Below are 16,103 nucleotides of genomic sequence, written 5' to 3'. Positions count from 1 at the left end.
TGTATTCGTACAGTGGCAAGCTCTTGAAATTCACTTCTGTTCACTCAAAATGATAGCAGTCATCATCATGAATAATTCACTTCTTTTTTATGGCTGAACAATATTCTGTGCTATGGGTTCATCACAATGTGTTTATCCATTTCCTTAAGGGAACTCATTTTGGTTTGTTATTTGGTTATTACTAATGAAGCTGCTATGGACATTTTTATACAGATTTTTATGTGAACATGAATTTTTATTTCTCTAGAGATTACTGGATTATATAGTGTTTTTATTTAAATTTATCAAGAAAAATAGTTTTATAATATGGCCATATATTTAAATATATATATACTCATGGATATAAATTATATTTTGGCTAAAATAAATGACATTTATGACTCCCTCAGACTAACACATTTAAAACTTCTACCAAGGCCCAGAAGTACCATCTAGATAATTGGAGCAGTATACAGGGTTCTGGTGTGACTTCTATAAAGGTCATTTGTTGTTCTTAATCCAACACCTTTAATAGGATCCCTCTGTCTTACATCCAAGACTTCCATTTATCCAAAATCTCCCTTCCTTTTCCCAGTGGCTTTTTCATCATAACCAACTGGAAAGTCTTGCTTCCCTCAGAAGATAGTAAGACATCCCTGGGTGATCAAATTCATGGATTTCAACTTGCTGAGATGCCTTTTCCATGTTGCAGCCACTGGCTGCTTATGTGGGAAAAGGTCATGTAAGATCCATGCCTGTCTTACTTGAGATAAATTCCAAGTGAGGCAAAGATGGAAAACAAACAGGAAAAAGAAAAGTGGGAAGCAGAAATAGAAATCTCTATGACCTTGGAAGCCCAGAAGCCTTCCTAACTACAGCTACAAATTCAGACAGAAATGACGAAGAATGTTGTGTGAGGCACAAAAGGAAAAGAAAATCAACACTGGGGAACATGGTGAAAGATATTTACACTTCCTATCAAAGACAAAAGACCTGATACCCTCAAGATAGGAGGAGCTCAGAAATCGAGGGAAATCTGACATCTCAGCACACAATAAAGAATGAAAAGGATGGGAGAAGCGAATTCACCAAAAGGAATGGCTGCCTCTTACACACACTGTTACACTGCTGAGGAAGAAATGCGTACAGTCACATTCCCTTGGCTACCACAAGGACAAGAATCTACCAGTTCCACCAGACACCGTGTCAGTGGGTCTGTGTTTGTTTGCTTCTCTGAACCCGGCCCACATATACAGCAGAGGTGCTAACTGGTACCACTTAACGGGGAAAAGAAATCCATACCTGTTTAAATCACATAAGCTTCTATTCTTCATCCACAACCTGGGCTCCCTAATAACCTTTTCACCACTAATCTATGTTCACTTTAGCTAATTCAACTGAGGAATGCCCACATCATCAACCACAGACATTTCTGTACAGTCAAGCTGAGCCAGTTGTAAAGGACACAGGCATAATGTATATATACTGTGCTGGTGTTTGTATAAGAAAGGGTAAGTATTTATGTTGGTTTGTATCTGAATAAAAAAAATTGAAAAGACGTTTCAAAGTGAAAATAAAAAAAATAAAAAAAAACCGCTCACCTGAAGACATTGAGAAAGCACAGGCTGACTGGGAGAGGCAAAATTTATCATCATGTACCTCTTCAACATCATCATCATCACATTGAAACCATATATACAGTATCCAAAAGCTGAATATATGAAAAGTGAGGATCTTTGGATCACAGCAAGAGCACTCTAAATGCTGACTGTTATTTTCTTTGCCCGGCAGTACTGCGGTAGGCAGATTGGTCCATAGGCAATGATTTGGTCGTACAGAATCTTATTCACATCACAGGCATTTTGCCATTACCATGGACAATGCAAAGGATAACTTACCGTAGGATGTTCATGTAAGTGCTCTCATTTTGAAGCGAGAGAAGCACTCTCTTAAGCCATTTTATAAATGGTGTTCTGTGATTTGCTTTGGATTGGCCGCCACACGCTATATGAATTTTAAACCTGGAATGTCAGGCTTTTTGAAGAATTCCCAGGAGAAACTGGCAGACAAATGAGATGACAAGTGTAAAGAGTGTCACCGAATGCCTGGCATCTAAGCAGTAACTTATCTGACAAAGCCTGGGTGTGGTGGAGTCAAAGTGCTCTCCCATCAGCCCCTAGTTGGGAAGCATAAATGACACAAGGCTTTCAATGACAACTCAGCAAAACTTCTTAGACTATGTTTTATTATTTCTCCTCAGACTCTCACCAATAGCGTATTTCTACATTTGAGGGTTCCCAGATGCTGATTAAGAATAGTTTGTTATAGAGGAGAAAGGGTAGGAAATAAGCTATCTACTCTCTCTTTAATCAGGAGACCGTCAGATGCACTAGCTTCAGGAAGGGTGTGTGTGTGTGTGTGCAGTAGCTAAAGAATTTTCCACTAACTGGAGCATCTTTTGAAACTAGTTCTTGGATTACAGTTTCCCCAGATTGGACCTGGGAGGGATCCCCATCTCTGCAAGGTTCTCTGGATGTTTCTCCATTGGCACATCCCTCAGCATAATTGCTACTACACTTGACAGGGTCTCTTCCACCAACTCCTTTTTCATCCTTGTGAGTATAGACAGCATGTTTCCGTCTATACTGGCCCTAAACTGTTTACACACCTAGCCCTAAGTCCATGCTCTGGGGGTTTCAAGCCACATTCAATATGCATTTAATGAACTGAGATGCCAGAAAGCTGGTGGCTAGGAGGTATCTACTGAAGGAGGCCACCCCTGCCCGCGCACCATAGCAAAACACACAAACACACACCCATGTGCATGCGTGCATGCGTGCATGCACAGCAAACGAACAACACATCCAACATGCGTGAGTGAAAGGGAGAATACGGCAAGTGGTCTGCAATGCAAGACGCCTCACCACCTCTTCAGTCATAGAAATGACCTTTGTTTGCTTAAGATGTTCCCTTAATTTCTCCAGTCTTGCCATGTGAACGTGATTATTCTGTTTGCTGAAGCACTTGTTTTATTTACTTTGTAATTCTCGATTCTTCTACAAGCAGATCTACTCCTGTACTGCCTTTTTTTATTTTTCTCTTTTTTTTTTTTCCGATTCTGCCTTTTACAAAATGGTTCAAATTTTTACCGATAGCAAATCCTTAGGACAGTTGCCATCCAGTGATTTCAGAATCTTTCTATTATCTAGTATCTGTGGTTTTTCTGGAATATTTTCTGTTTAAAAATGTGCACATCTGAAACTATTTTTGAAATATTTCTCCATGTTGCTTTTCCACATTTAGTTATTAGGAATGTGTAGCTCCTGGGTGGTTGGAACTCGTGAGGCCATCTTAAGCCTTTTTACAAGGGAATCCTAGATTGTAGTGTCACATGGTTTCAATAGAAAACTTCACTAGACACACACAAACACACACACTTAAGTCACAGTCATAGGGGAGGGGAGTAAGGGGAAAATGGGAGGGAGGGAGGGATGGGAGGATACAAAGGATGAGATAACAATTGAGATGTAATATGAATAAATTAATAAAATATTTTTTTTAAAAAGGAGCATGGCTTACTGAGAGCTCATGACCTGAAAGGAATGGGCAATGAGGAGAAAGTGTGTCCCGAAGAGGGTTCTGCCTATAGGTTTTGCATTTTTTATGATCGTCTGTTCCAGTCTGAAGTACAGCTTCAGACACTAGATACTACGATTTCTAAGTCTCTCTCTCTGAAATAATTTACTGCATCAGTTTGTACAACCCTCTCTCGGGTACAGATTTTTTTTTTCTTTTTAGTTGCAGATAAAAATACATAGATCTATATTGATCATAAACACTGGTACAAAGAAACAAGTAACAACATTTAAAATTTCTAAAACTTTTTATAAGATTTTATAAGAATGGGGCTTTAACAGATAATAAAACATGATTTGTTTGGTTAGTACTCTCACTAAAACCACACGCGCATAGATATAACCTGTGTCTATCTCCAAACAGGAGGAAATGAGATTTCAAGGTTACAATGAGTGTCAGGCATTTATCAGTAACTGGTATTTACTCAAATTTGTTTCTTTAAAGCCCTCTTCCTTCATTCTGCACAGAAGGAAAACTTCATTTCCACACCCCAGTGTTTATCCCCAAGGATTAGCCAAGTGCCTAGACTGTATCCATTTCTTACTTCTAAAATAAGAAATTGTGCATCGGAAAAGATTGAGAGGCGGGTGATCCAGGTAATTCTCAATTTCCCAAGATGAAACGTAGAATAAGTTCCCACCAATAAGTTTCCTTTGCTTGGTGACATTTAAAGCTCAAACCACAGCTCTGCTGCAAAAGCCAAATAGCCCAGTCCAGTCAACGAGCTTCCTGAAGACGTCCTTTCAAAACCTTTTAGTAGTAGGTGATGAGTAACCATAGCCTGCAAGGCATCTGAAAACAGGGATCAAGTTTCTCAAAGAAAAAAAACAACATATCCCAACACCATAAGCATCAGCATCTGCCAGGACTCAATTACTCTCAGAGAACTGTTGTGGGCTAAACGTGGGTATGAAAAGTGAGGTGCTAGTGTTTGCAGACTACGGATGTAAACCGGCAATGCTGTTGTTACTGGATGGTGAATAATCATCCATGCGAGTTATGATCCAGCATGAGATACTGAGTGCTGAACATCATCTTCAGAGTCAGGGGACTTCCAGGAGAAGTGGATCTCTCGTTGATAGGAATCCAACTCTTTCAGTCTGTAGTCAAATGCTATTTGGGGTTCTGTTCAGGAACTGAAACTGGTTACAGTTTTGACTTCTGATGCTGATGAAAACAGGTGCTTAGAAGAAAATTGTAAACAAGGTTGAGTTGTTTTTTTTTTTTCCTAAAAGCCAGTCTTGCACTCTCTATATAAAATAACATAAAACCCTAACCAGCATTCTTAATCATCCAAAGACACTTGTGATTTCTCATCCTATTGATATTGGATATTAATGGAAATATACTCAGGTAATTTGCTCAGGATGCTACTTGTGCCTTGCATAGAATGTGTTCACCATCCCTCCTACAAGGTACCTATCAGGGGACACACACACTTCTCTGCTGTTTTAATGAAGAAATGCAGCTTCCTTATAGCCTCCAACCTGGGACATGCATCTGAAACTAATGATTTATGGTCATATTTTGAAGCAATAGTTTTTTCAAATAACTTATTTTTATTTTGTGTGCACTGATGTTTTGCCTGCATGTATATCTCTGTGAGTGTTGGATCCCCAGGAATTGGAGTAGCAGACAGTTGTGGGGGCTGGGAATTGAACCAAGATCCTCAGAAGAGCAGTCAGTGCTCCTAACCACTGAGCCGCGTCTCCAGCCTGAAGCAATAGTTTTGATAGGTTTCTGACAGTAAGGGAAATTAGTTCTATGGCGAAAGCAGCACAGCACATGGTGCCTGTATCTGGAGCCCTGGCTTCTTTCTTGCCCTCCACCCTTGTTTGCTATGTATCAGTTATCTAGCAAGCATGCCAGATTTAACAAGGGTCAAAGGATCCTCTTAAGTTGGCCCTTTAAACAGGATTCTCCATTCACAGCCACACCTCAATAAATGGCACTTTACTCATCCAACTATTCAAACCTGGGCCTCCTTTATCTCACAGTGGGAAATTGAGCAAGCCTTGAACTCTCCATCCTTACATCCCTAGATCAACTCAGTCTGCTTGCCTCTCCACTCTCACTCATGTAAAGCTGATGTCACCCTTTTCATAGAACATGCAGGACTCCTCAACTGGCCATCCAGCTTTCTCCTAAGCTGAGTCCAATGTCGACAACAACAACAAAAAGATCTTTATAAACTACTGATTTGCTATTCTTTACTATCTTTAACTCAGAGCACCTCCTCTCTTTTTCTTTTTTTCTATTTTAATTATTATTTTATATACATTTATACTATTATACCTAAATACAATAGACTATATACACCAAGAAGAACCACAAAACAATCAGGAATTATATAACTGTTATATTCGTAGTGTTTTAGCTATTTGTATTTGGCAACCTTGAAGAATACATCTTTCCTATCTTGGTGAGTCTAAAATTCTGAATGTAAATCAATATCTATATTTAATCTCTATCTACTTAAAACATCTATCTAGACCTAAAAACATCACACTCCCTAGACAACTAAGCTTAATTGTAAAACTAAACTATCTGGCCTTCAACCCCATCAGAGACTTGAGAAGGAATAAAATTAATTACCTGAGTAAACCAGAAGTGCATCTTAGCAGCTTCCAAAATGAAAAAAATGACAGAAACAGCCTGCTGCCTGAACAGTCACCCAAAACTCTCTATAATGTTGGAGCATCATCTTCAGTCTTCTGGCACAGTGTATCTGGCAGACGTGTTTGTGAGGCAGGAACTATGGAGGAATTTCTTACTCTGTCTTGGCAGAGTTTGGCTGTTGACTCTGCCTGAATCCAAGCTTGTCCATTTTTAGGCAGAATTCTGTCTGTGGCAGAAATGAGAACATTTTGCCCAGTAGCTGGTTTGCTGCATTTGAAGCCATCTGCATAAGGAGGTTCTTTGAAGCACTTTCTCTTTAAACAAGGTCACAGCCTACTAAAAGGTCACATCCTTCAAGAGAGTTTCTCAGAGCATCACACTTCTACTACAGCCACATGTCCCTTTATGGTTCTCCCCTCCATCAGCTCTGTACTTCTCCAGGATCTTTGCTACTTACATTATATCATGTTGTTGGTTTGATGCGAGGCCAACCATGCTCAGTATAAGCTCTAGAAGGACAGAAAACATTTCTGTTCATTCATTGTTCTCTTCCTGGTACTTCCATCATAACTACAAAAATCTTTGTTGATGGAATGTATAAATTATACACAGTAGCATCTTAAGTAAATTACCTAAGTGATTTTTTCTACCAGTCCTCAATAAAGCAAATTTTACAAATGAGAAAAAAGTTATTTTCCAAATACTCTTGCTAATGTCTCATAATTCAACCATGCCTGTCATCCTTTAGAATTCTAGAAATTAAGGATTAGGATCCTTGACTGTTTCTGGTTTAATTCATCTCATCTTAAAGATAGGAGAAGCAGCCCTGAGAGATTAGAAAAGCCCCAAGTACAGAGCAGAACTGAGCCTTACACCAGGCATAGTTGAGTGTTTACGCCTCCAAATCTTAACTGTCTGCTTCTTTAGAGAGATTAGAATTGGAAAAGGCAATGAAACCATAAAATGCCCTGGTGCCAGTAATATTTGTGCTACATGCTATATATAAAATAATAGCAAATGCCTGCAGAAATGCTCACACGCAGATAAGGCAAGCTAACTTCTCTGTCATGTTTTGTTGTCCTATTGAAGTACCTAAAACATATGCATGTTAAATATAAGCGTTTTGACTAAATGTTATCCTAATGGCAACCATGTTTAAGTTGACATATCCCCCTACTGTTAATACTTTTTAGAATTCATTTAAGACTTAGTGACTGTCTGTATGGCTGACTACTGACATGCCTGCTCTCTGTAAGCTACCAAAGGGCATCCTGGAGTAACAGTCATGCTGGGATCAGACAACTATGAACTCTATTCTTGGCTCCACTAAAAACTAAATGGCCTTAAATGTGGTTCTTAAACTTGTTTAATATCAATCCATGGTCTACAAAAGTGTCAAGGATACAGGTATATACTTAACATTTTCATTATTTCAGATTAAGAAGTTATCACACTGCCAAGCACACTAAGGCCGAGTAAGGGTTTAATGCGCATCATTCATTTAATCCTTACATAAGCCTTATGAGAAAATTAGCTATCTTCCTTATTTACAAGTGAGAATTCTAAGACTCTGCAATATCAGCCGACCTGAGGCCACACAGCTAGCAAGAGGCAGGACTAGGGACTGCACACTGATAACCTCTGGGCCTCCTTGGAGATCAGTTTGGAGAAGTAATAGAATGCCTGAACTAAGCTCACCTCACAGGCTCACACATCCGAGGTACTCAATACATGCTGCCCATTTCCCTCTGCTTTCCTCACTTCTGACTACATCAATGACCTTGTCAATGTGCTAACCTTCCTGAGCCATAACTTCTCATTCAAAATTAAAAATATATATAGCTCTCCATTTTTTTCATTACAAAAATCAATACATACATGCTTGCTCTAGATCATACTGGATATATACACACCCTCAGTTTTACACATACTTCTACCCAAAGACAATCACCACTGAGATGGAAGCATGCACACATAGATAAAAACAACTATTTATAAATATACTATGAAATTGTAAAATCACTTTATGAAGCAACTTGGAATCGTCCTATGTATCCTGCTGTGAAATCAATTCCCCATCGTCTTGGTATATTAGAATAAATTTATCTCATCTTCTAAAGCATGGTATCTAGGTAATAATGATAGCAATAATAAATTAGCTATTTATTGTACATTCCTTAGAGGGGACTCACAACATAGGTACTTTTGAATATTTAGTTTATAAATAATTTGAGCCACACAGAGGTATAGTAACTTCACCCAGGAAGTCCAGATATTAAGAGGCACATCCGGGTTTGGAACCCAGACACACAGATGCTATACCCATTGTGCCTACTTCCTTACTCCACACTTCCTAGAGAAGAAATAGCATATTATTTTCCATTAATCTGTTCTTATTAGAAACAGCATCTTCTAATTTTGATATTATAATAATAGTTGACTAATGCTAATTATAACAATATATAAATCCCGGAGTCACAGTAACTCAAAGTAGAAATAATGTTCTACTTTTTGGATGAAGGTGCCTCCTATCGGAAGCAGAATGTCTGAAGGGCTTTTTCTGCTCCACACAGTCACTCCGGAAATTAGGCTGACAACAAGCTGCACAAGGTTCTCAGAACATCATCCATCACAACATAAAACTGAAGCACAGGAAAAGAGGAAGCAGTATGTGTGTGTCCTTCCCCTCAGCCTAAAAGTGGCAAATACCATGTCCACTTGCTTCCTACCATCTAAATGTGATAATGCCATCCCATTCAGAAGGGCTGAAAGGTTTTTTAAAAAAAGCCCCTGCTTTATTTACCCTCCTTTCAGGAAAAGCTTTCTGTGTTGGAAGAGAAGTCACCTGTGTTGACTGTTAAGAAGATAATCCTGACCAGCAATGATCTGAGTGAATGCACAGGTTAAGCAGAATAAAATATGGAAGAATGGAGAGTCATTCTGGATGACTCCAAATACGAAATCAAGTAATCTGTGAAGCACACCCATGCATACACACACACACACACACACACACACACACACACACACACACACACACATTGGTAAAGGTTTATACACAGGGTTATGTGTGAAAATCTTATAACAGTTTAATCACCTTCATAACATAATAAACAGCATGTTTACTCCATTACTACTGCTGTTAAGATTAATATTGCTTTTCACTAGCAAAGAGAGAAAAATGAGTGTTTTCAAACACTGTTCATTAAAATTAGTGCCATCATTTTGATGGCATTTTGACATCAATCAAAATTCAGAATGTATAATAATTCTCTGTCTTAAAAAATCTTTAAAAGAATTCCCCAGATGATCATTCCTGAAAGCATACCTACAAATAACAGTATACAGACTGATGAAGGTTATATTTATATATTCAATTATATATATATATATATATATATATATATATATATATATATATATGCCAAATATATAAGCCAAAACTTCATTAATAAATTGATAGATAAAACAAATTCATTTCCTCTCTTCTACATACATATAGAATTTTTGATTTTTTTTCTTTTTGGAATTTTGAGACAGGGTTTCTCTGTGTAGCCTTGGTTTGTGTTGACTCTCTTTGTAGACCAGGCTGGCCTCGAACTCACAGAGATCCACCTACCTCTGCCTCCCGAGTGCTGGGATTAAAGTTGTGCACTACCACGTCTGGCAAATTTTGATGTCTTAGTAGATATCTTGTAACTTTAAAATATATTTTTCAGTAAAAAATCAGTCAAATTTAGCATTATTGTAAGGCCACTCAAAATAGCTTAAAGCATTCGAATATAACAGGAGGAGAGAGAGGATATGGTCCATGGCATTATTATGTTTGCTGTTCTGACTTTTTCAGAAAGAATAAAATGAAAAGAATGAAAGGGAGAAATGCATTGTGGTAGGGGAACCTGTCTAAGAACTGCTGAAGATTTTCTAAGATCAAGAAAGATTTTTTTTTACTTTTATTGAATGTCTATGATTTACATGTCATGTACCAAAATCCCTCGCCTCCCCCCAGTAAAATAAAACAAACAGACAAACAAATCATCTTGTCACAGAAGCTGTCGTGTATCAGGCAATATAGCCTTATGTCCACATATGTTCATTGCTACGAGTCATGGGTCTGGCTGGAGGCCTACACTATCATTAGTGGATCCTCACTGGGATGCTGTTGAATATCCCATTGTTGCCGTGTGTCAAGGAGATTCTTAATCTTTGAGTCTGCAGGACCAGCCCCTTCATGTGTTCCAGCAAGTCATACATGGGGATAGATGTTGGAGTGAGGTCCACTCAGAGCCCTGGATCAGGGGCCACTCCTTGTCCTCAGGGCATGGCCCACTCTCCCGTTCTTGTGTCATCAGGGCAGGGCCTGCCCTCCCAATCCCATGTCCTCAGGGCAAGGCCAGATCACCAGCTCCCATGTCATCAGGGCAGGACCCACTCTCCTGCTCCCATGTCATTGAGGCAGGGCCAGCTGTTATCATGACAGGGCCAGCTCTCCTGATCCCGTGTCCTCAGGGTGAGGCTGGTTCTCCCACTCTGTGTCCTCAGGGCATGGCCAGCTCTCAGGCTTCTGTGTCCTCAAGGCAAGGCCAGTTCTCAGGCTTCTAGAAAGAATTTTTAAAGCCTATATGTCTAGGGCTCGAGCCGGGATTGTTCTGTGGATTACTAAGTGCCCAAGTGTCCAGCTATGCCTTCCTCAGCCCTTATAATTCAGTTCCTCCCATTGAACTAAGTCCTAACAGATACATCATGTAGTGTAGTCATAGCAACGAAACAGAACCTTCCAAGTCCAGATACATAACTGCCCTTGCCTTAACCCAGACATTGGGTTCATCATCCAGTAGCTTTGCACTGGATTAAAAGGCAGTGAATCTGCCTTTCAATATGAGCTATGGTGGCTAGGATCCTTTAGACATCATCTATAGTGATCAATTCATATTGATCTTGCTGACTACACAATACTGGAGTTAAGTTATAGGGATCTGATAAGCTCCTTCACAACTCAGTGTGTCTTAAATACCATTATAGATTTTACTTTGTTCAAATCATTTGCAGTTTCCTCAAACATCAAAGGAGAAAAATCAATGATGAATCTTTCTAAATGACTCAGTCCATTGTGAGCTTCCTTCAGAATATAGTATTAGTCTCTATTTTTAATTTCCCCCAGCTGCTTAGAATTACTGAGTGTTCTTTCGACATTTCCCAGGTCCATTTTCCTGGGAAGAGGTAAGATTAAAACTACAGGTTTTCTCTTTTCATGCAGTCTTGAGCTCTTTATTTATTAGCTTCTCTATTTCATTCTACAGCCCCATTTTTCTTGATATGTTCATAAAAGACCATCTGTTCTTAGCATCATTTAATGTCGCCTCTAAGCCCCCCTCCCCACACCACACTCTGCCTCCTTTCAATGTTTTATATGATGATGATTTGTTCCTGTTTAATTATACAACTTGATTTTCACAACCTCCCAATTCCCTTTCCCCAAGTACCATCTTGCCCTGACTTCTCAGCCAAAGACTGATACAGTACAGCTCTCTGCTGCACAGCGTCAGCATCATCTATGCTACTTACACAAGCTGAGCCTTCGTCACTGACTGCAAAAAGCCTCAGTTTCTCAATTTGTTCATAGAATGGTGTGAATGAATAAATACAGTAACACACACATACACACACACACACTCACACACACACACACACACTCAATCAGGGTTCCTTAACTTCAATACTATTAACATTCGGGCCTAAGTTATTCTTTGTTCTTTGAATTACATTAGATATTGAAGGATGTTTAGCAAAAGCTATTGCTTCTACCCACTAGATACCAGTAGCAACTTCCTCCCGTATATGACAACCAAATTTATCTCGAACACTTTCAAATGACCATTGGGAGTCAATAGAAGGATTTATTTTTTGTAACCCTCAGTTACATAAACCTATAAATAAATGAATTTGAATACTTTCTAATAACTCTATCTGCAATTAATCAGTCCGCTGCAGGATCTGCCTGTAGGCTTTACTTATACTAAAATGGAATATTTTCGCAAAATGCGAAGTCCCAATGTTTTCAAATATATCTATATATTTGATATAGCAGAATATCTTCTCTTTATGTTTAATTGCTTCATTGAAACAATGAATCATGATCATATACACTCCCAGACCCCTTCCAGTCTACCCAGGAAGCCCCAACTCTTCCATCCCACTCTGTCTAGGCACCTTCATACATCCCCATGTCCCTTTTGTCCTCTCCTTTTCTTGTAGTTACTAAATAGCTGATTCCAGTAGGTTCTTTCTCTCGTTGACTTGTCTTGGCTGGTAACTATAGCTGCTGGGCGGTTGTGAGTACAGTAGCTATGCCCTGTCCACAGCACAGGGCTTCACAGCACTCTTCTCCGTCTTCTGACTCATATGCTCTTTCTATCCCCTCTTTTGTGATGTTCTCTGATGCTTGGTGTTGATATAGATGTCCCATTTTGTTCGGAACATGCAAGAATTACTTATTCTGACAACTCTGACCAATTATGAATCTCTGAATTAAATACTAACTTGAAAAGGGACTATTCCCTGCCCAAGGCTGATGGCACCACTAACCTGTGAGCATAAACATGAATATTTAGAAGGTTGTATGATAACATGCTATTTACCAAAACAAAAACAATGGTTTCCTCTTTAGGGTCTAGGACCTCCCAAACCATGAGTTTTGACTAAGTTTGCAGAACCAGAAATAAATTTCTTCCTGTAGAACAGGCCTCAAATCCAATCTAAAAACAGTTTGTTACCACACAATCTTTGTCCCACTATAGCACCCAGTAGCACATCTTGCCTGGAAAGTTAGTATTTTAGGATAAAGGATTGGCCACAAGGTACCACTAATGTCCTTTCTCTCCCAGCGACCTACAGAACATATCCCAGCATTATGAAAACTAGTCAACAGTAAAGAAATATTCGGGTCATCTCCAATTTGATTTCTCTTCATAGTGACATCAAAGTATGTTGTGTCTTCAGCAATAAAGTCTTACCATCTAGCTATGATGAGCCACCAAGAATAATGGCAATATCTTGTGTTGCTTCAGGGCCCTTTTGGATATTCACTGAACAATAACTTACAAAGGATATATCCCACACTTGCCACCAAGGTTTTTATGTAATAATTCAATTCTTCTGGAGAACCGTTGCCCACTCATGCAAAAATATCTGTGTTCAACTCCTATTGATTTTTAAATTATATATTTTAATTAGCTTACAAAGTAGTGACATCTCATATGGGAGTTTTATGTTATTTTATTTATTACTTATTGGGAAGGTTAACCCAGCACATGTGTTGATGTGAGGAGACAACTTGTGGGGTCGATCCTTCCAACACATAGGTTCTGGAGATCAAATGCGGGTCATCAGATGTGGCAGCGAGAATGTTTACTTGCTGAGCCATCTCACCAGTTTTGCCCTGTAATTCTGAATTAGGTACATTATATAAACTACTTTTATGGGGTTTTCGGTTTTTGTTTGGCATTGTTGTTGTTGTTGTTGTTGTTGTTGTTGTTTGATCCAGGGTTTCTCTGTGTAGTCTTTGCTGTCTTGGACTTCACTTATAGACCAAGATGGCCTCAAACTCACAGAGACCTGCCTTCCTCTGCCTCTGCCTCTGCCTCTGCCTCTGCCTCTACTTCTGCCTCCCTGAATGCTGGGATTACATGCCAGTGCCACTGTGCTAGGCTGGAGGAGATTTCTTTTCTTTCTCTCTTCTTTCTTTCTTCCTATTTATTTATTTATTTATTTATTTATTTATTTTTGGTTTTTTTCAAGCAAGGTTTCCCTGTGTAGCCTTGGCTGTCCTGGACTCACTTTGTAGACCAGACTGGCCTCAAACTCACAAGATCCACTTGCCTCTGCCTCCCTGAGTGCTGGGTTATAGGCATGTGCCACCATGCCTGGCTTTTTATGTGCTTTTTAATCCAACGTTGTTTTATAAATTTCTCATTTCATATACTATTAGAAGTAATTAGGAGATTTAAAAACAAAAATGTTCTAAGGGGGAAAACAAAACCAAACCCGAGTGATCCAAGCCATTCTATAAACTAAATAAACTAACAGACAATAAACATAATAAATATGTGAATAAAAATTACTCCTAATTTCCATAGTATCCTAGAAAATACTATAGGCAGCGCTGTTAGCACACACACACACACACACACACACACACACACACACACACACACAACATGTGTTCTCTGCCCTTTGGCTGCTCATTTTACTGAACTCTGGTTTCCTCTTCTGATCTGAATTACAATGAGAGTATTAAATCTAATTTGCAGTTACTTTTGCATATTTTGTGACTTCAGACATTTAGATTATGATTCACTGTATGACTAATCTTAAACTTTCCTCAAACTAACAGTGTTCCTTTGACTTTCTCTAGCTTTTCTGTAATGTGCTAACTTCATAGCGTGCTTTTTGAGGTATTAGTCTATCAGATTGACAGTTGGTTTTAAAACAACAACAACAGTGCAAAATGTTCATTCCACACCTCATACCTTCAACCAGAAAATGAGATCTATAGAATTTCTAATTAATAAGATTTAAAACAATCAAGATAAGTTTATGGGGCCGGAGAAAGAACTTAGTAGCTAAGAGCACTTTGTGCTCCTGCAAAGAACCCCGGCTCAGTTCCCAGCACACATCTGGTGGCTCACAAACATCTAGTAGTCCAGTTCCAGGCTTTTTCCTGCCCTCTTCTGGCCTTTGTGGGCAACAGGCACACATGCGGTGATTTGCAGGCAAGCAAAAAATTCACAAATGCATTCGAGGTCTGAAGAGATGATGCAGCAGTTAAGATAATACTACTTCACAGAGAACCAGAGTACAGTTCCCAGCAGCCAAGGTGGGTGGTTTACTACCGCCTGTAAAGCCAGCTCCACATCTCCAACACCTGCTAACCTCTGTGGGTATCTGCCCTCACAGGCACATCTCCCCACAAAGACACAGACAGACAGACAGACAGACAGACAGACAGACACACACACACACACACACACACACACACACACACACACACACAATTTAAGAGTGTTTTTTACAAATAATATTAAACTTAAAGAGAATACCAGGCACATAGTTATGTTTTTTTGTTACACATTCTGCACTACTGCTCGCCATTTACTTATTTCCTATGTTTTCGGTACCTTAATACATAAAGAAAGAAGTGTGTACTTGACAATATGCCAAAGAAAATGATAAAGTAAGAGCAAAAATATCTGCTAGGGTCATAAAAATGATGTCTCTTTTAAAGTCACTGTTGTCATTTTAAGTCTCTCCAAATGCTGAATACCATGATTTTTTTTGTGTGCATACAACTCTTTTCAATGTTTTTCATTTCAAATTAGATATTTATGTTATAAAACTCTAACATTGTAGAAATACATAATTTGGAAAATAAAAAGGCCCTGTATTTAATGTCACCTGGTTGCCTGGCCCCTGCAGCTAATTAATTGTGATAATCTATGCAAATTCTCATGTGCTTTCCTAGCCTACACTAATTGATGCATATGCTTGCTAAAATAAGATTAGATCACACATATACAGATGGCTTATACTCACTTAAAAATGTCTTCAGTGTCTGAATCAACACATTTGGTACCTTATCAGGAGCAGAAAGGGATGCATTTGAGGCCCACTGGTGCCTCATCATAGGATAGGGTCTGGGTCTGACTGGAAAAGCTCTCTGGCTGCTCCTGGCACTGGAAGTCACTGATCTTTTCTCTCAGACCAAGACCCTAAGAGAAGCACCAGGGGATGACTTAGACAGGTCTTGGCAGTTTACACAAAGAGGTCCCACCATTGGGAAGGAAAACCTGAATGAAGAAGTCGAGGCACCA

The 16,103-nt window shown here is 39.1% G+C and overlaps 1 protein-coding gene and 1 long non-coding RNA gene across 5 annotated transcripts in view; one reads left to right on the top strand and one right to left on the bottom strand.

The window, feature by feature from the left end:
• The window catches only part of KCNQ5 (potassium voltage-gated channel subfamily Q member 5), a 532,656-nt gene that overhangs the window by 401,825 nt on the left and 114,728 nt on the right, over nt 1–16,103 (top strand). The gene's annotated exons all lie outside the window — the stretch shown is intronic.
• LOC311581276 lies at nt 3,891–10,951 on the bottom strand. Its single transcript, XR_014773728.1, has 3 exons — nt 10,387–10,951; nt 6,211–6,743; nt 3,891–4,782 (listed from the first exon to the last, which is right to left on the bottom strand). It is a non-coding gene; the product is annotated as an uncharacterized lncRNA (long non-coding RNA).

This window comes from Acomys minous (genome assembly GCF_964271855.1).
Source record: "Acomys minous genome assembly, chromosome: 13".
Lineage (NCBI taxonomy): Eukaryota > Metazoa > Chordata > Mammalia > Rodentia > Muridae > Acomys > Acomys minous.
This window is presented reverse-complemented; position numbering and strand designations above follow the sequence as displayed.